This window comes from Erpetoichthys calabaricus, chromosome 4 (genome assembly GCF_900747795.2).
Source record: "Erpetoichthys calabaricus chromosome 4, fErpCal1.3, whole genome shotgun sequence".
Classification (NCBI taxonomy): Eukaryota; Metazoa; Chordata; class Cladistia; order Polypteriformes; family Polypteridae; genus Erpetoichthys; species Erpetoichthys calabaricus.
The window spans coordinates 108,052,220-108,075,284 of record NC_041397.2 but is presented as its reverse complement, the minus strand read 5'-3'; positions in this window follow the sequence as shown (position 1 = coordinate 108,075,284).

The following is a 23,065-nucleotide window of genomic DNA, read 5'->3' as shown; positions in this document are numbered from 1 at the left end:
CTATGTGCCCGTTACTGCATTTTTGAAATTTGTGAATATTGTAGCAGAGACAGAGAACTGAAAGCTCTTCATGGCCTGGGCTGAAAGGGACTTTTTAGTCATGATTAGGCTCTTAATTTTGATTTTTCTGACCTCAAAAAATATTTAGACCTTGTTTGATAGGTTTTACAGGTTAATCAATCTTGTGGTCACATCTGTTCCAGTACTTTATGTTTTTTAATGATGCTGAAAATAAGTAGTGTTCCCTCACAATACCATGTTGTTTTTCTTATGGACGCCCCGATTTTGAGGAGTATTTGTGGCTGGTTGTTGCGCTGTTGCTAGGCAATGTGAATTGGAAGTGTGTGGCACATAACATACCGTACCTAAGTCAAGAGTATAAAGCATCATGCACCTTCTGGTTGTCTTTGTTTGGATTCAACCCAAACTTTAAATCTTTAATTCAAGTTCAAAGTTTATTGTCATGTGCACAATAAGGAAACATGTTTCTCTGTACAATGAAATTCTTTCTTTGCTATCCACACCAAATGCCAAAACCAATGTATAAAGATAAACATAAATAATAAGTAGCAGATAGATAATAAGTAACAGTGGCAGCATAAAGTATAAAAACAGAATAGAAGTATAAAGTGTAATTGTGCAAGTAGGTATGTGATGGACAAGTCAAATACAGTTGTATGAGGTAGATAGAATGATGTGAACCATGGTTATAAACTCCAGTCAGTTATTTAGGAGTCTAATGGCCTTGGGAAAGAAAGAGTTCTTTAGCCTGGAAATCCTGCATTTCATACTTCTATACCTCCTACCTGAGGGTAGAAGTGTGAACAGTTCGTGTTGGGGGTTTGTGGGGTCCCGGTCCCTGAGGATCAAGGCAGTTCTCCTTCGGACTCTACAGTTGTAGATGCTCTGCAAAGAGGGCTGTGGGGTCCTGGTGATCTTCTCAGCAGTCTTTACCACTCTCTGCAGGTGTTTGTGGTCCATAGCAGTAGTGTTGCCGTACCACACGTTGATGCAGCTGGTCAAGATGCTCTCAACAATGCAGCAGTAAAAGTTACCAAACTTCCTCAGCCTCCTCAGAAAGTACAGCCGCTACTGGGCCCTCTTGACCAACTGTGTGGTGTTAAGTGTCCAAGTGAGGCCCTCACTGGTGTAGATGCCCAGGCATTTAATGCTGCTCACCCTCTCCACTTCAAGCCCTCAGATGAACAGAGGCCGGTGAGATCTCCTCTCCTTCCTCATGTCCACTATCATCTCCTTCGTCTTGTCTGTGTTGAGGATGAGGTTGTTGTCCTCATACCATGACGCCAGACTGTCCACCTCCTTCCTGTAGGCCTCCTCATCCCCACCAGTGATGCGTCCTATCACTGCGGTGTCGTGTGCGAACTTTAGGATGATGTTATCTTTGTGGGAGGTGACACAGTCGTGGGTGAACAGGGTGTAGAGGATGGGACTGAGGACGCATCCCTGTGGGAAGCTTGTGTTTGTGATAATGGTGGCTGAAGTCCTATTACCAATCCTGACAGACTGGGGCCTGCCAGTCAGAAAGTCTAGGAGCCAGTCACAGTGGGTGGGGTGCAGGCCAAGTGCAGACAATTTATGGGTGAGTTTATGGGGGATAACCATGTTAAAGGTGGAGCTGTAGTCAACAAAAAGCATCCTGATGTAGGAGTTTTTGTTCTCCAGATGGGAGAGGGAATAATGTAGTGTGGCCGCAACGACATCTGAGGTGGGCCTGTTGGGCTGGTAGGCATACTGCAGGGGGTCCAGAGTGTCCGGTATGCTGCTCGGAGTGTGGGCCAGCACCACTCTCTCAAAACACTTCATGATGATTGGAGCGAGTGCTACTGGCCTGTAATCATTCAGGCAGGTGGGTGGACATTTTTTAGAAAGGGGGACGATGATTGTAGTCTTAAAGCAGGATGGAATGATGTTCTGACTGAGGGAAAGGATGAAGATGGAGCAGAGAACATCAGCCAGCTCGTTGGCACATGCTCTGAGAGCCCGCTGCCTTAAGGGGGTTGATCTTCGTTTGTGCTTTGTGTACCTGACCTGAAGAGACCATTGGGGGAGGGTAGGGGGGTTGGGTGGTTAAGGTGTGTGTGTGCCTCCACTCTGTACTGTTGCTGGATGTCTCAAAGCGGGTGTAGAAAGTGTTGAGATCATCCGGCAGACTGTCTGTGGAGCTCATTGTGCTGGTGGTGGTCCTGTAGTCTGTGATGTGCTGTAGGCCCTGCCACATACTTCCAGAGTCAGCAGTAGAACAGAAGCCCTCCAGCTTCTCTCTGTACTGCCTCTTGGCTGCTGTGATGGCTTTTCATAGTCCGTACTTCGCAGCTTTGTCTCAGTGCCTGATCTAAATGCAAGAGAGCGGGCACGCAGCATGTGGCGTACCTAACTGTTCATCCAGGGCTTCTGGTTGGGGAACTTCCTGACTGGTGTTGTGGGCACGATGTTGTCAATACAGGTGCTAATGTAACCAGTCACGTACTCAGCATAGTCCTGTATGCTGATAGAAGAGTCCTCCAGAGTGGCTGCAACCCTAAACACATCCCAGTCTGTCTGTGCAAAACAGTCCTGCAGGGTGCTCTCAGTCTCTGGGGTCCAAAGTTTAACTTGCTTAATGATAGGGTTTGTTTGTTTCAGCCTTTGTCTGTAGGCTGGGTACAGGAATAGGGAGATGTGGTCTGAGTGTCCAAAGTGGGGGCAGGGTGCAGCCTTGTATGCACCGCGTATGTTGCTGTAAACATGATCCAGTGTGTTCTTCTCACGGGTGGGAATGTTCACGTGTTGGTGGTATTTAGCAAGTACAGTCCGTAAATTGCACTGATTAAAGTCACCAGCTGCAATAAAAACAGCATCGGGATGAGCCGTCTCTAAGGCACTAATGACGTTGTGGAGTTTGCCGAGCACTGCCGTGTAGTTAGCTGTGATGTAAACAGCGGCCAAAAACACAGCAGTGAATTCCCTCGGTAGATAATAGGGTCGGCATTTCAGCAGAAAAAACTCCCCATCTTGTGAGCAGTGCTTATAAACAGTCTGTACGTCTCCACACCACGAGTTGTTAAGAAATACACACGCACACACCCCCACATCCCCCTTTAGCCTCACCGGAGGCTGCGGTACGGTCTTCTCGGTGCACAGAGGGAGTCTGTAGCTGAACGGTGCATTCTGGGACTTTGTCCGAAACCCAGGTCTCAGTAAAAATTAGAGCACAGCACTGTCTTATTTCCTGCTGCGCTGTAATCCTGGCTCTAAGCTCATCCAGTTTGTTTTCCAGAGACTGCACGTTGGCTAGCAAGAGGCTGGGTAGCAGAGGTCTGCTAGCACAGGCTTTCAGCCTAGCATGGAGCCCTACCCTCTTGCCTCGCTTGCGTTTCCATCTATGGAGCACTCTCCTGGGGTCAGCTTGGTCACTTTAGTATGGTGCTACGGGGTCTTCTTGGGTGTGGTTGTGGTATTGGCTGCGAGAGTGAACAATGAATTGTAGCTCAAATGTTATAAAACCAGTAAATTCCAGGGAACTGTGTGAGTTAGCAATGTCCAGCAATGCCTATCTGCTGTATGATAGTAGTGCAAAGCATTTGTGCACTGTAGAGAAGGCGAAAAACAAAAACACAAAACAAAACAAAAAACGGCATGGAGTGGAGTGAGCAAACACGTCTGCCAACAATTTAAGATAAACATTTTAGCTCTGGTGACGTCTGTGTTTATTGGTTATCCTACCTTATTTGACTATGATTCTTTGTTACACATATTAATTCTTGGTAATTTCTTTTTTGGTTTTCTAGTTACAACTCACCGCCTGCTACTTTGGTTATCGTGGATGGATGAGATGAGCATGTGTGACAGCAGGCTGGATAAGGAGACATGACTGACTGGCAGAAACTCAAGCACATCCTTTAAATGAGTTAGAGAAAGAGGACAAAGACTTTTTTGGGAAACAAATAAATCAGAACTCCAGGCAAATGTTAGTGGCTTCTTTTATGAAGTATCATCTCACTGATAGTGAAGAGTATAATGACAATTGCTGAGACTATTGTACCACGATATCATAGGAACAGAGTGAAGATTACCCACATAGTGTTAAATTGTGGTTTTAAGGTACACATTGATGTGGACATTGACACTTTTAGAAAATGTTTTACTTATGTGTTAAATTGAATAGGATTTTGTCAGATTGTCATAGGTCCAACTCATAATCATAACCACACATTAGATTTAATTATAACTTTCAAAGTTGAAATTCAAAATTTTAATATTACTCCATTAAATTAAGTGATTTCTGATCACTACTTAATTATGTTTGATTTGGTTCTGTCCTTGAAATTACACTCACAAATTAAAACAAAGACAGTGCGATATCTAGATTGTAATTCTGCTTCAAAATTTATAGATACTTTGAGTAAGTCAAGTGTAAGTGTGGGAAACCATTTAGATCAGTTAACATCAAATGTAAACATGGAAAACAATTTAGATCAGCTAACATCATAATATAATATATCCCTGGGAGAGGCTTTGGACGCAGTGACTCCCCCAAAACAAAAGTGATCAAAGCACATAGAAACTCTCCCTAGCTTAATGACGACACTCGAGCTCTTAAATTAGAGTGTCGAAAACTGGACCACAGATGGAGAACTACAGAACTTCAGGTCTTTCCAATTGCATGGACAGAGAGTGTAAAAATATAAAACAGCTTAATTAAAAAGTTAGACTTAGACCCACACATTCTTAATAATTGTAGACCCATATCAAATTTACCCTTTCTCTCAAAAATACTTGAAAAAGTAGCCGCCAATCAGCTTCAGCCACACCTTATGCATCACTAATTATTTGAGAAATTCCAGTCTGGCTTCCGCACTGGTCATTGTACAGAAACATCACTAAAATGTGTTGTAAATGACATTCTGATATCCTCTGATGAAGGAAACTCCACTGTAATTATGTTGTTAAAATTAAGCACAGTGTTCGACACCATTGACCATTCTATTTTACTACACAAGCTGGAAAATTATATTGGGCTTACAGGCAGTGTCCTTGCATGGTATGTTCTTATTTATCAAATCGATTCCAATACATACAGAAATGTGCTGACAAGTACTCCATCATTATACACAAAAGTGAGATATGGTGTCCCACAAGGCTCAGTACTGGGACCTTTACTGTTTTCACTTTACATGCTTCCACTGGAATCAATCATTAGAAAACAATGTTAATTTTCTCTCGTACACAGATGACAATCAGTTATACCTTTCTTTTAGACCAAGTGAAGTTTCTCCAATGTTGTCTTTAATTAGTTGTATTAGTACATTAAAGGAGTGGATGGATGAGGACTACTTGTCTTTAAACACAGATAAAACAGAGATGCTGATTATTGGAGGGAATGACGCTGATCATAACAATATACTGTCATTATTTAACTCACCTGGAATCACCATTAATTTTACTGAATCAGCCTGCAATCTAGGCACTACCTTTGACTCTAGCATGTCATTTAAAGAGCACATTACAAAATTGTCCAAAACATGTTCCTTACATCTTAAAAATCTTGGGAAATTAAGGCATTTTCTAAATATGCAGGATAATGATAAATTAATTCATGCATTTATTTCCAGTAGAATTGAATACTGCAATACAGTGTTCACGAGATGTTCAAATTGTTCTTTTTACAGCTTCCAGTTAATACAAAATGCTGCTGCAAGAATTATTGCAAGAACAAGAAAATACAAACACATAACTCCAGTTTTTATGTCCTTACACTGGCTCTCTTTAAAGTTTAGGGCAGATTTCAAAGCCTTAAATCGCCAAGGTCCAGCTTACTTATCTGAGCTTATCATTACTTACAAACCAGAGTGTACATTAAGATCTTAAGATGCCAGTCTGCTTATGATTCCAAGGATTAATGCAATAACAGTGGGAGGTTGAGTGTTTAGTTACATAGCCCTTGTTTCTAGATATACAGTAACTGTTGTGGGTTATGTGGTACTTAAAACTTTAGTGTCAGAACTTAAGGAAGCCCATGAGCAAAGGGAAATCGAAAGGCCTGTAAGACGATTTCTGTCAAGGTTTTATCTATTGTATTTGGGAGCAATTATCTACTCTACTTTTACAGGTGCTGAAGTCTTCTATCTACTTTACCAAAATGAAATTATCAATCAACTAGACAAAGAGCCCGTTTTGACAACGTAAGATGAAGCGGGCACAAGTGGAATAGTAATAAGTTTAAGCACCACAAACCTTATATAGGTGTATTTAATGAATACGTAATTAGGCCTGGAGCTGTAGTCGAAATCGCCTTTCAGGCCTCTAGAGCTTTGATCGAAGTCGCCTTTCTCTTTGAATTTTTGCGGCCGTAAATCCGCCGCCTGCCGCGTTGTTGGTCGAAGTCGCCTTTCTCTTTGAATTTTCGCGGCCGTAAATCCGCCGCCTGCCGCAATGCCGGTCTCGTAAGGTTTTTCGGGCAGCTGCGCAGAAGGCGACTGCGCATTCGGCTTCGGACGTGCGCAGAAGGCGACTGCGCATTTGGCTTCGGACAGACGTGAGTGAGTGAGTGAGTGAGTGAGTGAGTAGGCTGGCGAATTATATATAAGATATGGCACTGAATGCTCTCCTGTCAAAAAAGGGTTAAGACCTCTTAAATTGCTCAAGTTACCACCTAATTTCTGTTATAGACTGATACGAAGCTTCTTGCCTGGTGTCTACAAACTGTCATGCACAAATTAATACAGCCAGATTAGAATGGCTTTATTCAGATGCATCTGACCACCTGAACTGTGCTTTTCCTTTAGAAATGATGGGATTTGGAGTTTATTGATATAATCAAAGCCATTTAATTTATACCTTTTAGAAATAAATTTAACTAATTCAGATACATTTCAACCCTTTCGAATTCCCAGAGGTGCTAGACGAGTGTTTTTTTTTCCATCTCCTTTTAAAACTCTCAGAGGAGCTTTTAGCTATCAGATATGACAACCCCCTTGAAAACACACAGTGTTCCATAAAATTGTCTTTAAATGATGACCTCATCTTGATCTTTTAGATAAAAATACATAGGATCTTCCTCACATAACTTTTTTATTGTATATGATGGCTTTAAAGTAACAAAATAAAATGGCCACAATCTGCCCGTCTCTCTCTAAACCCACAGTCCTCTACCACTTTTTGTAACTCTGCGACAAATTCATTCAGATACTTCAGCACTAATATTTCTAAATTGATGCAGAACAATTATCCCCATATCTGACTCTCTGTCTGCCTGGCCCCACATTCTAATATTTTTCCATCCCTAATTGGTCATTAATAAAATGAATATTATTGTCCATTTCCCCAATCAAAATTTGACATGTTCATAGCCTAATTTTCACAATAAAGCCCTTCAAATCACCGAACATCCCTTTTCCTTTAATCCATGGTGAATTTTGGGCATTTTAAAAACTAGAAAATATTAATAATGATTCAGGACATTCCTGGCAATGAGGTCCAGGTTCTCTGTCCCTTCCTCTTTCTTTTTTTTTTTATCTTCAGCCCGAGACAATGTGGTGTGTCACTATCTTTTTCCCATCCACCAACATTTGCATTCTGTCTTTTCTCTTTCCCATTGGTGGTCGGTGATGAAAAAAGCTCAATCTCATTACCTATTTTTCTAATTTATAGATCACTTCATTAGCTCCCTGTAGCAGCATAGTTAAAGTTCAAATCTTTGATACTTGCCTACAGAGTAGTGAATAGGTCAGCTCCTGGAACAAGCTGCCCACTTCAGTGTGAACTGCTGACTCCCTCAGTATGTTTCAGAAGTGTTTGAAGAGTCTCTTGATCTTTTAATTTTTGTTAAATTGATAATGGCTTTGATAGGCTATTTTAACTAAGGAAGTGAAACTAGCTTGCATTTTGTTTTGGACCCACAGGAATATTAGATATTCATGTTTGCTTTACAACAATCTCTGGTATTATGGATAGAAGAAGCCTTTGTTTTTATATTATATAGACTGAACCAATCTGGACATACAGTACTATACTGTAATTCTTTCAGAAATAAACCGATGAATATTTTTTACTAGTCAAAAATAATCAAGAAATCTTTTGGAAGGTGCACTAAACAGAAAAAAACAAAAATACCACCAATATTTGGTATGACCATCCATTGACAGTAGCAATTCTCTTAGGCACACTTGCATGCAGTTTCTGAAGGTCCTCACATGGTCACTTTTTCCAGGACTCCTGGAGAGCTTGCACCAGTTCCACTGTAGACTTTGGCTGAACAAATTGCTTCTGTGTCTGCAAACAATCCCAGACTGACTTAATGATGTTCAGATCATGGCTCTGTGTGGGCCATACCATCTATTGCAAGATGTCCTGTTCCTCTTTCCACACAAATAGTTATTTTTATGATTTTGGCTGTGTGTTTGGGGTCATTGTCATGATTTAGAATGAATTTGGAATTGATCAGATGCCTCTCTGTTGGTACTGGAGGATGTAAAAGAATCTGTCTGTACTTCTCAGTTTACTTTACTGCACATAAAACACTTCAACAAAGCTTTTAAATATACCATAAATATTCTGCATTTCTTGGGATTAACTATTCTTTATAATACCCCAAACCCTTATGAATTTACTACATCACTTCTTATGCTTCCTGTCTCAAAAACCCTGTTACTAACTTGTTTGTTCTAATACAACTGTACTTGAGATCTTTTGACACTGCCCTGTTTTGCAGCTCTTAGCAAACAATTACTCAGCTTTGTGGAGTGTATGGTCTGGATCTCTCTTCCTAGGTCTATTTCTCAGGTTCCATATGAATAAACGTTCAGTTCCAGACTCAAGATCTACCAAAATCCCTTTGGGACTCTTGGTATTCCTCTATCTATATGTTTCATAGTCCCTGCTATTTAAAATAATTGCACTGTCACTACCTTACTGACTAGGTTTTCTATCCTTGACAGATCCAATAAAAATTGTATTACCCTTTTCTATAACTTTGTTTGTAGTTTTGTTCTATAATTATACTTGATTTATGTTGCTCCTCATGTTACTATGTTTATCAATATTGTTATGAGCTATGCTTTGTAATTATACTCCATAGCTATCACAGACTGTATAATGTAGTTCTTTTTAACACTTACTGTGTAAAATCCACCTTTGTTACTGGCGTTTCAAGGACTACCAGTATTGCATATTGTGTCTCTTCTTTAGGCATCATTATTTCTTACATTGTAATATTCAACTGTTATATTTTATATTGTACTGTAAACTTATTTGTGAAATAAGGCACATTGCAATGATGTCGTATATGCCACTACAGTTTAAGATTATCAGTTGATTGACTGATCATGATCTTTCATAAGTTCTCCACAAGCCTACCATGAAGATATTACTGAAAAGTTTAATATGACTCAGTCTGCTTGAAAACTGTAAGCAATTTGTATCATGCAAATACAGAATGCATTCAAGAAACCTTAATGCTTATTAGAAATATTACAAAAACACTTATTCACACAATAATGCTTCTAGCGACAATATGCATAAAAAGTTTCATGTTTTTTAATTGAAGACACATACAGTAGGTCAACAAGTTACCTTTAATTATACTGATGAACAGGATCTCAACAAAGTGAATAAATATCTAAACTTTTAATTTACTGGATAACCCTCTTAGCTGGAAAAGAAGATGTTTCTACAGGTGTGAAGGGTTTTAATAAAAGCAAACTTGACTCAGAGTTGGAAGGTTTTTACTAGCTGTAAATCATTGAGATTTATTTAAGTAATCAATGCAAGTTATTCTAGTATTTTTATGCATTCAGTAGTACATACTGCAAAACTCTTGTATTATGTTACAGAAAAGTGAATGATCTGTTAGTTTGGCAGAAAAATACAAAACCCTCATAAAACTAAGACATAAACATATACACACACATATACTGTATATTCAAACAGACTGAAAAAGAGAGGAATACATAGTAACACTTATACCTTGATTAACGCCAAAGATGCTAACATATACAGAAATAGTGAATTTATTAAAGAGAAACCTTAAAACAGAAATGAATAATGAAAATAACTGAAATTAAGTAAAACAGGTAAAGATCTACTGTGTATTGTGAGATTAATTTCCCAAGTCTTGAATTCAGTCTACCACACTTGCTCATCCTAAAGGCAAAATACTCAATTATGTCACTTCCTGTCTATCTGCTTCTCTCTTTTGGCTTTTCAGTTCAGCCGTAATTCGAGCAGCAGCATTTGAGGACAAGAACTTGGATGAGAATGGATGGAAGGAGTTTGCTTGTTTTCATTACAACATTGAATACACCCACATGTCTAAGGCCAGGTTTATACCTCACGTGACGCAACACATGTTCCAGCAGACGCTACTGCTATGCAAGCGTTGTACTGTGTATACTTGCACGCATACTTTATGTAAATCTGGAAGATTCCACTGGGTGGCAGTACGACATATCATCATGGTGAGAAAACGTTCGACTTTGCTGTATTGTGAATTCCATGAAACATCAATTAAACTCCGAGGACACCTTGCCACAATATCTCCAAAAAGGACGGATGTTTAATGATTACATCCATCAATCCAGGGATGTGCCCATTCTAGCAAGCAATTAACAATTGGGTCGGTTTTAAGACGACATTTACGATGGTCTACTTTAATGATAGAGTAAACTACGAGGTCACAGTGGACATTTTTGAGATTAAAGCCAAAATTTCCACTTTAATCACAAAATAGATCTTTTCACCATGTCCTTAATTTTTTTTCTCTGTGGCTCAAATACACTGCCGTACATTCTGATGCTGTTGTGAAGGTGCAAAAAAAAAAAAAAAAAGATGAAAAGATTGCATGTGACACTTTTAAAACTTATTGTGTCATTATGTTGGGACTATGCTTGAATATAAAAGCACCACAAATGCATTTCTATGTCGGCATTTTACTTCACCGCATCAAGCCATTCATTAAACATCGAAGCACGCACATCGATCCCGGAGGATCCGCAAAGCGGCTTTCTGTCACATGTAGATAATAAACAGAGACTCTGACATCAGATTCCGACTTTTACTACACTGCGCCCCCCAACTTTTTGCTGGTATGGAAACTCACACACGTGTTGCGTTAATTTCTGAGGACGTGCTCAGAGGACGTGTCAAATGAATGCTGGGAATGCGTAGCAGCCATGATGCGTGCACATACATGTTCTGAGCGTGAAGTATAAACTGGCCCTAAGGGTGTACATTGATCATCCTGTGTGATGTTTCTCTGTGTTTCTCCTGTCTATATCCATCCATCCATCCATTGTCTCCCGCTTATCCGAGGTCGGGTCGCGGGGGCAGCAGCTTGAGCAGAGATGCCCAGACTTCCCTCTCCCCGGCCACTTCTTCTAGCTCTTCCGGGAGAATCCCAAGGCGTTCCCAGGCCAGTCGAGAGACATAGTCCCTCCAACGTGTCCAGGGTCTTCCCCGGGGCCTCCTCCCGGTTAGACGTGCCCGGAAAACCTCACCAGGGAGGCATCCTGATCAGATGCCCGAGCCACCTCATCTGACTCCTCTCGATGCGGAGGAGCAGCGGCTCTACTCTGAGCCCCTCCCGGATGACTGAGCTTCTCACCCTATCTTTAAGGAAAAGCCCAGACACCCTGCGGAGGAAACTCATTTCAGCCGCTTGTATTCGCGATCTCGTTCTTTCGGTCACTACCCATTGCTCATGACCATAGGTAAGGGTAGGAACATAGATTGACTGGTAAATTGAGAGCTTCACCTTGCGGCTCAGCTCCTTTTTCACCACGACAGACCGATGCAGCGCCCGCATTACTGCGGATGCCGCACCGATCCGCCTGTCGATCTCACGCTCCATTCTTCCCTCACTCGTGAACAAGACCCCGAGATACTTGAACTCCTCCACTTGGGGCAGGATCTCGCTACCAACCCTGAGAGGGCAGTCCACCTTTTTCCGGCTGAGGACCATGGTCTTGGATTTGGAGGTGCTGATTCTCATCCCAGCCGCTTCACACTCAGCTGCGAACCGATCCAGAGAGAGCTGAAGATCACGGCCTGATGAAGCAAACAGGACAACATCATCTGCAAAAAGCAGTGACCCAATCCTGAGCCCACCAAACCGGACCCCCTCAACGCCTTGGCTGCGCCTAGAAATTCTGTCCATAAAAGTTATGAACAGAATCGGTGACAAAGGGCAGCCCTGGCGGAGTCCAACTCTCACTGGAAACGGGTTCGACTTACTGACGGCAATGCGGACCAGGCTCTGGCAACGATCGTACAGGGACCGAACAGCCCTTATCAAGGGGGCCGGTACCCCATACTCTCGGAGTACCCCCCACAGGATTCCCCGAGGGACACGGTCGAATGCCTTTTCCAAGTCCACAAAACACATGTAGACTGGTTGGGCAAACTCCTATGCACCCTCCAGGACCCTGCTAAGGGTATAAAGCTGGTCCACTGTTCCGCGACCAGGACAAAAACCACACTGTTCCTCCTGAATCCGAGGCTCGACTATCCGACAGACCCTTCTCTCCAGGACCCCTGAATAGACTTTTCCAGGGAGGCTGAGGAGTGTGATCCCTCTGTAGTTGGAACACACCCTCCGATCCCCTTTCTTAAAGAGGGGGACCACCACCCCGGTCTGCCAATCCAGAGGCACTGTCCCTGATGTCCATGCGATGTTGCAGAGGCGTGTCAACCAAGACAGTCCTACAACATCCAGAGCCTTAAGGAACTCTGGGCGTATCTCATCCACTCCCGGGGCCCTGCCACCAAGGAGTTTTTTGACCACCTCGGTGACCTCAGTCCCAGAGATGGGGGAGCCCACCTCTGAGTCCCCAGGCTCTACTTCCTCATTGGAAGGCATGTTAATGGGATTGAGGAGGTCTTCGAAGTACTCCCCACACCGACCCACAACGTCCCGAGTTGAGGTCAGCAGCGCACCATCCCCACCATATACAGTGTTGACACTGCACTGCTTCCCCTTCCTGAGACGCCGGATGGTGGACCAGAATCTCCTCGAAGCCGTCAGAAAGTCGTTCTCCATGGCCTCTCCGAACTCCTCCCACGCCCGAGTCTTTGCCTCAGCAACCACCAAAGCCGCATTCCACTTGGCCTGCCGGTACCTATCAGCTGGTGCCGGTGTCCACCAACGGGTTCGGGGATTGCCGCCACGACAGGCACCGACCACCTTACGGCCACAGCTCCATACATATTATGGAGCTGCCTCAACAATAGAGGCACGGAACATGGCCCATTCGGACTCAATGTCCCCCACCTCCCTCAGGATGTGGTCAAAGTTCTGCCGGAGGTGGGAGTTGAAGCTACTTCTGACATGGGGCTCTGCCAGACGTTCCCAGCAGACCCTCACAACACGTTTGGGCCTACCACGCCTGACCGGCATCCTCCCCCACCATCAAAGCCAACTCACCACCAGGTGGTGATCAGTTGACAGCTCCGCCCCTCTCTTCACCCGAGTGTCCAAGACATGTGGCCGCAAGTCCGACGACACGACCACAAAGTCGTTCATCGAACTGAGGCCTAGGGTGTCCTGGTGCCAAGTGCACATATGAACACCCCTATGCTTGAACATGGTGTTCGTTATGGACAATCCGTGACGAGCACAGAAGTCCAATAACAAAACACCACTCGGGTTCAGATCGGGGGGGCCATTCCTCCCAATCACGCCCTTCCAGGTCTCACTGTCATTGCCTACGTGAGCATTGAAGTCTCCCAGCAGAACGAGGGAGTCCCCAGAAGGTATGCCCTCTAGCACCCCCTCCAGGGACTCCAAAAAGGGTGGGTACTCCGAACTGCTGTTCGGTGCATACGCACAAACAACAGTTAGGACCCGTCCCCCCACCCGAAGGTGAAGGGAGGCTACCCTCTCGTCCACCGGGGTAAACCCCAATGTACAGGCTCCAAGTTGGGGGGCAATAAGTATACCCACACCCGCTCGGCGCCTCTCACCGGGGGCAACTCCAGAGTGGTACAGAGTCCAGCCCCTCTCAAGGAGATTGGTTCCAGAGTCCAAGCTGTGCGTCGAGGTGAGTCCGACTATATCTAGCCGGAACCTCTCAACTTCGCGCACTAGCTCAGGCTCCTTCCCCTTCAGAGAGGTGACATTCCACGTCCCAAGAACCAGCTTCTTTAGCCGAGGATCGGACCGCCAAGGTCCCCGCCTTCGGCCACCACCCAACTCACACTGCACCCGACCTCCTTGGCCCCTCCCATAGGTGGTGAGCCCATGGGAAGGGGGACCCACGTTGCCTCTTCGGGCCCCGGCCGAGCCCCATGGGTGCAGGCCCGGCCACCAGGCGCTCGCCATCGAGCCCCACCTCCAGGCCTGGCTCCAGAGTGGGGCCCCGGTGACCCGCGTCCGGGCAAGGGAAAACGCCATCCAAAATTGTTTTCCATCATAGGAGGTTTGTTTAACCTCCTATCTCCTGTCTATATGTTTGTTATAATACTTACTCGTTTTAGATCATGTATCCCTTGACGTTTATTAAGACTTTTCAGTTGTGACTGGAATGTCTCTTACCCCTGCTGTTTATTTACCTTGCCCCACCTCTTGAGACCGATTGGTTATTTAATTTAATTTAGTTTTGTGAAAATAATGGGAATGGTCATGGGAAAAAGGCAATGTGCTTTAAGCAGATACTAAGTGAAACATTATTAGTTTGCTTTATCTTTAAATAAGGAATGACCAGTGCATATTGAATGGACATGAATTAAAGCATAATACATATTTGTATTGTATTTCAAATTGGCAAAAATGTGAGTGTTAATTCTATTTAATTAAATTATTTTTAAATACTACATTAACACTTAATGTGAAAATGACTATACAGTATTTTACAAGTTGAAATGCATTTAATTTTGGCACTACAACGTAGTATAAAAGTACAAAATAATGTTCACGAATGAAACACATCAAAATATGGTGCAAAGAGCTGTATAATAATGTAGCTGGAAACAAAACTAAGTAATTTTAAAATTTCTAGCATAGCAGATCCATTGGCTTTTATTACAGTTGTTTTGCTGTGTAGGAAATATATTTTTTCCTTTTTCACAAAGCAAGGTGAACTTTGATTATTTGACTCAGTCAAGGTCTGCAAGAGCAAATAAACACCAATAAGGGAAATGAATAAAGTTGTCAACAAAATGAATCTAATAAACTCGAGCAACTTGTTACTTCAAAATAAATCCTATAAAGAAATCACAGAGAAAGATCCTGGACAAATGCAAACCTGACCCTCCTGCTAGGAAACTTTGTTAGAGAAAGAATTGCTCATACTGCAAATGGAAAAAATCACAGTAATGATGTGTAAAAGAACACTATGGGGCTTCCAAATCTTAGCTAGATTACATTTCTGAAGACTAGATCAGCCAAAGGCTTTGTATTCGTGTAATGAATATGACAGTTTCACTGCTCCATATTTATCAGAAATAAGGTTTTCAACTAAAACACATATTTCAGGAAAAATAATTTAGAAATCATTCAGTTAAACAATCATATAACTATATTATTACATAATTATAAGAAGGAACAGTATGAGTACTTAAATATACTGAACTGTTCAAATTATACAACTATGATTCCCTAAACCAGTTGTGTATTTTTATGCCTAAATATTTTTGGTTCAACATTTGCAATCAGCTCTTTAGAAATGCTTTCTTCCACAAAGGCTTGTATCAGTCTTAAAGAGATACGAAAAAAAAGTACAAACCTGAAAATCAGAAATCAGACTCAAATATATTCTTGGTGAGTACCACATACAATTTGCCCTCACTGAACTGTATTCTTTTATGCATTGCTAACTTCTTTCCAATGATTTGCTCTATGAAACGTTCTCTATAAAACAAGCATAACTCAGCTTTCAACACCAGTAGCAAAATTTACTTACGCTAGTATATTCAACAAAGGATGTCCCCTTGCAATGTACTCTATTAAAATCCTATCGCACATGAAACTAGAAAATCCCCCTACCCCATGTCAAAGGGTGGGTGTAGAGTATCAAAGAAAGGATGAACTTGGATTGCTTTTAAATGCTGGCATGCATATCCAAACAAAAACTCCAAAGAAGAAAAAGTCATGTATTCTTCTATACTTTATCCATTAGCAACATTAAGAAGTCCCCTGAAGACGTGATGGCTATTTTATCATTTTTCTTTTTTTTTTTATTATTATACGGTCAAGTCTAACTTATACAACAAAGAAAATACAATTACACACAATCAGGTCAAACTTAACAAACCAGAATTCAACCCCCACAGGAGAGCCAACAACAAGAGCAAATATTTAAAAACAACAAAGAAGGGAGAATATCCTTTTCTCTAATATAAATGCTTACTCTAAAATTTTATTAATTAGGCTATTTTATCATTTTTCAACTAGGTCTTTCTTCCAGAAGTTGACTCTTTATTAGGATTGAATAAAATGGTTTTCCAGCGCGTCATAACCTTAACACCCTTAAGTCTACCCAGAGTATTATACAGGAAGCAATCAAAATAAACATGCATTTAGTCTTTCTCTTGGTTGCAAGGGAAAAAAGTACATCTAGCACCCCCTGAATATCTAGCATGCTATAAATTTTGAAGTTCAGGGAAAATTTCTGATTGTATTAAATGCCCTTATCACACATAATATTCAGGATCAACTAAATATTTAAATTCTTATAGCAAGCTGTTTGGAGTTGTGACATCACTAAATTAAGGGCAAATAAAGCACTGACTGCCCATCCTTCAGCAGATGGCCCTGTTGTTAAAAAATTGAATAATAATTTCCCTCGGTAATTTAACGTATTGTTAACATGTTCATTGCAAACTCATAATCAGTTTTTTTATACATTTCCAAGATATGCTCAATGCAATATCTTATTTAGAAAAAATATTTCTTTTTTTTTTTGGAAATTGTTGAAATCACCTTTGTGTCTGGCACATCAAACCTGCTACTACATTCAACCCTGTGGTATTCTAGGCATACTTTTGTTCATGTATACACTTTTCAGTTCCACCTTGGGGCTTATAGACTAGAACCCTTTGAGCGACCTACTGGTTGATTTCTTTGTTTTTCAATTTGAAGGGTGCATGAATTTTCATGACCCACTACTTTGGAGGAGTCATCATCGTTATCCTGAATCACATCAATGACTTATGTAGAAAATAATTTAGCACTTTTCTCTTTAAACAAAAATTGGGAATATAAGAATATTCATTGGTGATCCTTCTTTCAGTACTTAGGAGTGCTTTAGCATGAGAATGGCAAAAAGGCAAAAAAAGTTTAGTGAACTCAGTGAATTTCAATGATGTCAACAGGGAAGGAGAAAACTGAACCAGTTTTGAGTGGAATATAATGGGGCAAGTGTCTCTAAAAGCTAGGGATGTGTCTACAAAGTATGCGGGACTGATTATTGTGGACAAAAATTTGACATGACCTGTGAGGCAACAGTGCCTCCCTGAGATAAAACAATACTCTGAGTCCTTTATCTCTCTCTGCATCTCCTGTGCTGCTATCAGTTCGGCTATCTAACACCCATAAAGCCTGTGATACAATGGATCAGTGTTTTATTCTCAGGGGGCTCTCTCTGTCACTACCTGATCTGCACTGCATGGCAAGGAGCAGGGGTACATCAGGCAGGACTGAAGCAAGTATGCACTGAAAAAAGAGCAATGTACTTTAGTCTGCCATGATCAGAGGAGGAGAATACTGTACCTCACTTTGCCATGGTTACTGTACAATGAATTTTTGCAGAACAACTAAGTATTTTCATAATATTCTCATTATGGTCAGCTAATATACCCCTCAAATGAAAATACTGCAAGGATTTTTAGCTCTTATTTTTTAAACACATGCAGGATACAAATCCAGCTAGAGTAACAATCATGTAGTGACACCAGGCATGTGCATATTCACCGTCAATTAATCATGCAGATGTGACACAAATCATGCAGGTAGCGCAGATTGGGTAGTGGTATCCACATCCAACATGGTTGCTACAGTTCTGTGATGTTACAATGGCCTCACAAAGAATCATGGCACCTTAAAAAAAAAAGTTGGTCTATGCTGGCCACACACCAAATTTTCAGTAAACAAAGTCACTGCTGCTGTTCAGATATACAATGCACACCACGCTTTACGAAGCTAATCTGTTCCCAGGAAACCCTTTGTAACGTAAATTTCCATAACACAAACACATAATTGGCATTAATTTAAATAGAAAACATTTGAAAGAGTTCCACAGCCCCAAATATCACCTGTTTAAATAACAGTACAATACAAGAAAATTATCATAATTAGTTTAATACTAATACAAGTCAGCAAAACAATAATAATAATATGGGCCTTCATTAAATATTGCTTAATAAATCTTATCGCTTAAACCTCTACTTTAAAAGGAATGGCCTTTCAATCTTTTTTGAAATGCCCGAAGTTTTCATAATCTTTTTTGGAGACTTGAAGCTTAGAATAATGCAAGAAGACATATGAGCAACACACGTGATAAACTGAGTGAACAATAGCATGTAAACGCATAAGTACACCTCACCACATCCTACGGATTCAGCTCTGCCCCATTCAGCAAGCAAGTGTGAGAACAGTCTCTGAACTCAGTGTCAACTGTGAGAATGTCTAAAACTGATTGCACATCAACAATGTCTAGCCCCACCTCATACATTCAGCAATGCTGAGTTCTACAGGCTGCAGACAGGTACACTTGGAAAGACTGCACACATGATCAGGTGTTGGCACTAGTGCTGTATGTTTGGAAATCATTCCAAGCTCTGTCTTCATTGCCATGTACTGAGACCACCGGATTTAAGTAAAGCAGGGGATCTTGAAGGACTGTTTTTTAAATACTTGACCATTTCTCTCTTTCTCTCTCTTACACAAATACATAGACACACAAACACACACACACACACACAGAACACGCCGAGCCTTCATTCAATGAAGAGTGCTATATAACAATAAATTGACTTTAAAGCATCCCTCTTCCAGGTGCATGTGGCCTCACCAGAATTTTCATTTCAAAAACACCACAGGACAGCTGGATTCTTAATGCAACAAAAAATACCAAGACGGAACAAAGGTAACAAAAATTTTATCTTTGTTAGCATTAATAAACTTACATTAAGGATGTGTTGTGAATTTTTATATGTTTAATTTTCTGCATTTAATAATAATTCTTTACATATGGCACTTTTCTCACTATTCAAAGTTCTCTTCACGAAGGGAGGACCTGTGAAGCGAATCCACAATCTCCTTACTTGCAAAGCAGCAGCACATAATCTGTGTACAGTACACCATTTTGTGTTTTATTTTCTGTATGGCTGCAGTCATTTTGTATCCATTTTTGCATAGACTAGTCTATGTTTATATTTGGTATACACATTGAAAATCACACAAAAAATGACACAAAAATAGCAGCTAGCACTGTGGTGAAATGTCTTTGCAGACGTGAGTCCATTTACTGAGGAGTTACGGCAGTGGCATTGTATTTAAGGTGGAAAAAGGGTCAGGTTGATGTCGCCAGAACCAAAAGTGACATCAGTGTTGCATACGTCATCATTCTTCTGTCCTGAAGGGCAAAAGGTAAGAAAAGGAAGTAAATGACAGCACCAACTCTTCAACTTGGGAGGGAATTACCAGCAGATATGCTCTGAAGTTGTATCCCAATCATGTATGACACTATAAAAGATGACAGTATCTAGCAGCACGCACCCATGTATTTAATCTCTTAATAAAAGCCTCAATTCTTTTTTCTTCAGTGTTAGTGGAAAGAGTGGGAAAGTATTTAACTTAGGGATCTTTTCAATGGGTAATTTAACTGTGTTTTGCATTTCTAGATTTGCTATGTGATTCTGATGGTTATTTTTGGATATATCAACCTAATGTTGCTGGGAGAAGCTGTGGCTCTCTGTGACCCTGAATTGGAAATACACAGGCTCAAGAAAGTTATGTATGACTTCTTCTCTTGAGAACATTTATCATTCATTCATATACTTTCTGTATTCAATAACATTATGGATGGGCAGTACAGCCAACAAGTTCAAAAGGAGAAATCAATATCAATGGGACTCTAGTTTATCCAATACAACTATCACACAATCATTATTTATTTTTGGAAAAAATAATGTTATACATATGATAATTCAGCATAGATGTAAAAAATTAGGCAAGTATAAGCAATTCCAACTTTCATTAAACATTGAGCGTTTTGTTTACTTCTATTGTCAGCACATTTAATATGTACCCTGCGCATCCTCCAGAAAAGTTAAATTCCTCCAATAATTATGTTTGATGTATTGTTTCTTCTGCATCATTTAAGTATGTTCCCACTTCAAGAAATAGAAAAAATGCGTTTTTGTATGTATTACAAAGATTATCTAGATTACCGTTTACAACATATGCACTGCAATGTAATGCATATTTACCCTTTTTCTTTGGTCTCTCACTCTTTCGATAAGATTTCATTTTGAGTCTTCAAATGCACTGCTCAGAAGAAAAAATCCATTTACCTTAGCAACACCAACTTTATATTAAAAATCTTTCCGTAGGTCTGGTTGTGTAGCTTCACTGACTACAACATTAAAATAACAACTGTAAACCAATCTTTTAAAGTTGTATCTTTAATAGTCACACTGCATCTGCTATTCTGTCTTTCTTCTCATAGTCAATCATGGCTTATTCATAAAGCTTTTTTCTTATATATTTTATAATGCCACCAGGGCTTTTGTAGATTTTTGCTAGTGTCTATTTTTTACTTCTCTTTATATACTTTTGGAATCATCTTGCATTCTAATTTGCTAGCTTAACTAGTTTTGCATTATGTCTACTCTTTGTGACTCCAGTTTTAATTGTTGCCTTATGCCTGATGCTGCCTGGAAATGTGCCAGCTCCACACAGCTTTATAAATTATTGAAAAAAAAAATGGATAGAGGAATCATGTAATCTTACCATCTTGTGGTTTGTGCTCTAATGAACACTATTAATTTCTTCAAAATAATGGCCCCTGTTTAGCCTACTGGTGGATTATAATTGTGTTGTACCTGGATGAGATACTAGGCCATCTTAGGTATTAGCTAACCAAACTAATTTGATGAACTAAATAATCTCCCCATATCTATCAGATTTGTTGTACTCTTATACTTACCTATGTGGAAACACAGGAGACACCCTTACTGTAATTTTCAATCTAACAAAAACAAATATGTATGAAATATAAGATAATGAAAGTGAATTAAAGTGAAATTATGTAAGTCTATTTAGTAAATGTAGTTCACAGCATGAAAATGGCAAAATCATAATGTATTATTGTGTATACAAATGTATGTACTAAAGCAAACTGGATGCCTAGTCTATCTTCCCTTGATCAGCTTTTGGAAGAAAACTAATGATGGTGTTTTTTGTACATCATAATGTCTGTCCTCTCATGCATATAAAAGCCTGGGCTCATTTTTTAAAAGGATTTACTCGTAAACACTGGTACAAGCAATTCAATAAAACTTCCAACATTCAATATGTGAGAAACATTTATAAACCATAACTTATTTAATTTAAAAAACTACCTTGATATGGAATTGCAGAATATCTTCTTTATTTAAAAATATGTATTTTAAATCACATAAAAATCTTCATCAGAGTGAACAGTATTGCAAGGTAAATGTAAAACCATCATCAAACAGTAATTATTAATAATTGTTTTTCTTTCATAAGCAGATACCTTTATTCAATGCAACTAAGAAATATGAATACATACACTTAATTGATAACTAAATTAGTTGAGGTCTGCATGGACCACAGCATAAGGAAATTAATCATTCCAGTTTACACTAACACTGGTCAACAGTTATTTCTTCATACTCATGGTATACACGGGCATGCATTTTCCATGCAAATCTCTGTCCTAAAGTTAAGCGTTTTCTATAAATTTAAAAAAAATATTTTGCCTACCCTGGCAATTTATAATGAAATCTATGTGGGAAATGAAGCACCAGAAGAAAATAAAAGTTAGAAAGCTTATCAATATAGAATTCACTCTAGCTCCATATGTATAAAACATTCAATTTTTCAACTTAAAATCTTTTATCGAGCACATCTATCTCGTTTCTATCTCAATTGCCGTTTCAAAGTAGACATATTCTGTAAATTGTAATGCTTTTATTTTACAGTGGTACTCTATACCCCATAGCTTCTGTTATAAAATGCCAGGGCATGCAAAATATTAAAAAAAAACTAGGGTGCTCTGCCCCATGCTCGCTTTGTTCGCCCACCCCGGGTTTGGTTTACCAGATATACAATTTAAAGAGATTGTTATTTTCATGGGAATTGTTACATATGCATTATTTTCACTTTGACTTTAAAGCTTTTGTAAAAACAATACTTGTCCTTTATTTCTGGCGTGTGGTTAAATCTCTTTCTCACAGGATATATAACGCTGCTGGCGTTGTGAAGTGGTTGGGGGGGGCGGCTAAACGCACGCTAAGTTGATGCCATCAGATCATCTGCTGTCTTTCTGCTACTGGCAAGCTGCATGTTCTGCTTGTCATTGTTTTAAGAGCTGGGAGCACATGAAGTGTGTCTGCCAAAAGCATTCCAACAAATGTTAGGTTAGATGTCGGTGAACTTGTTTTAAATGTTGTCTCACTGTCTTGTCTCGCGGGATGTCAAATTATCTTCAAAGAAGATCACGTCTCATCTCCCTAGTCTCTCTCCCAAGATTTTTTTATAATAGAGAGATTTATAGAAAATGTTTAACTTCGAACACAGTTTTGTTTGACAAACACATATATACTGTATATACCATGTTTGTGAAGAAATAACTTTGACTTGAAAAACACTAATTTTTTCCTTTAACAAATTTGAGCTTAGGCATTCAGAGAAAATCCATGCAAACATGGGAAAATATAAAAAGTTGATACTGAAAATAACTGGGACAAGATTCAAAACTCATCTCAGTAGAAGTACAAGCCCCTTTTGATTATCAATTAAACATAATTAATAATAAAATATTAATTTCAAAGCTATGTTCTCTGGAAACATATGACATGGTTAACCATTTGCAAGTTCCTGTTAATT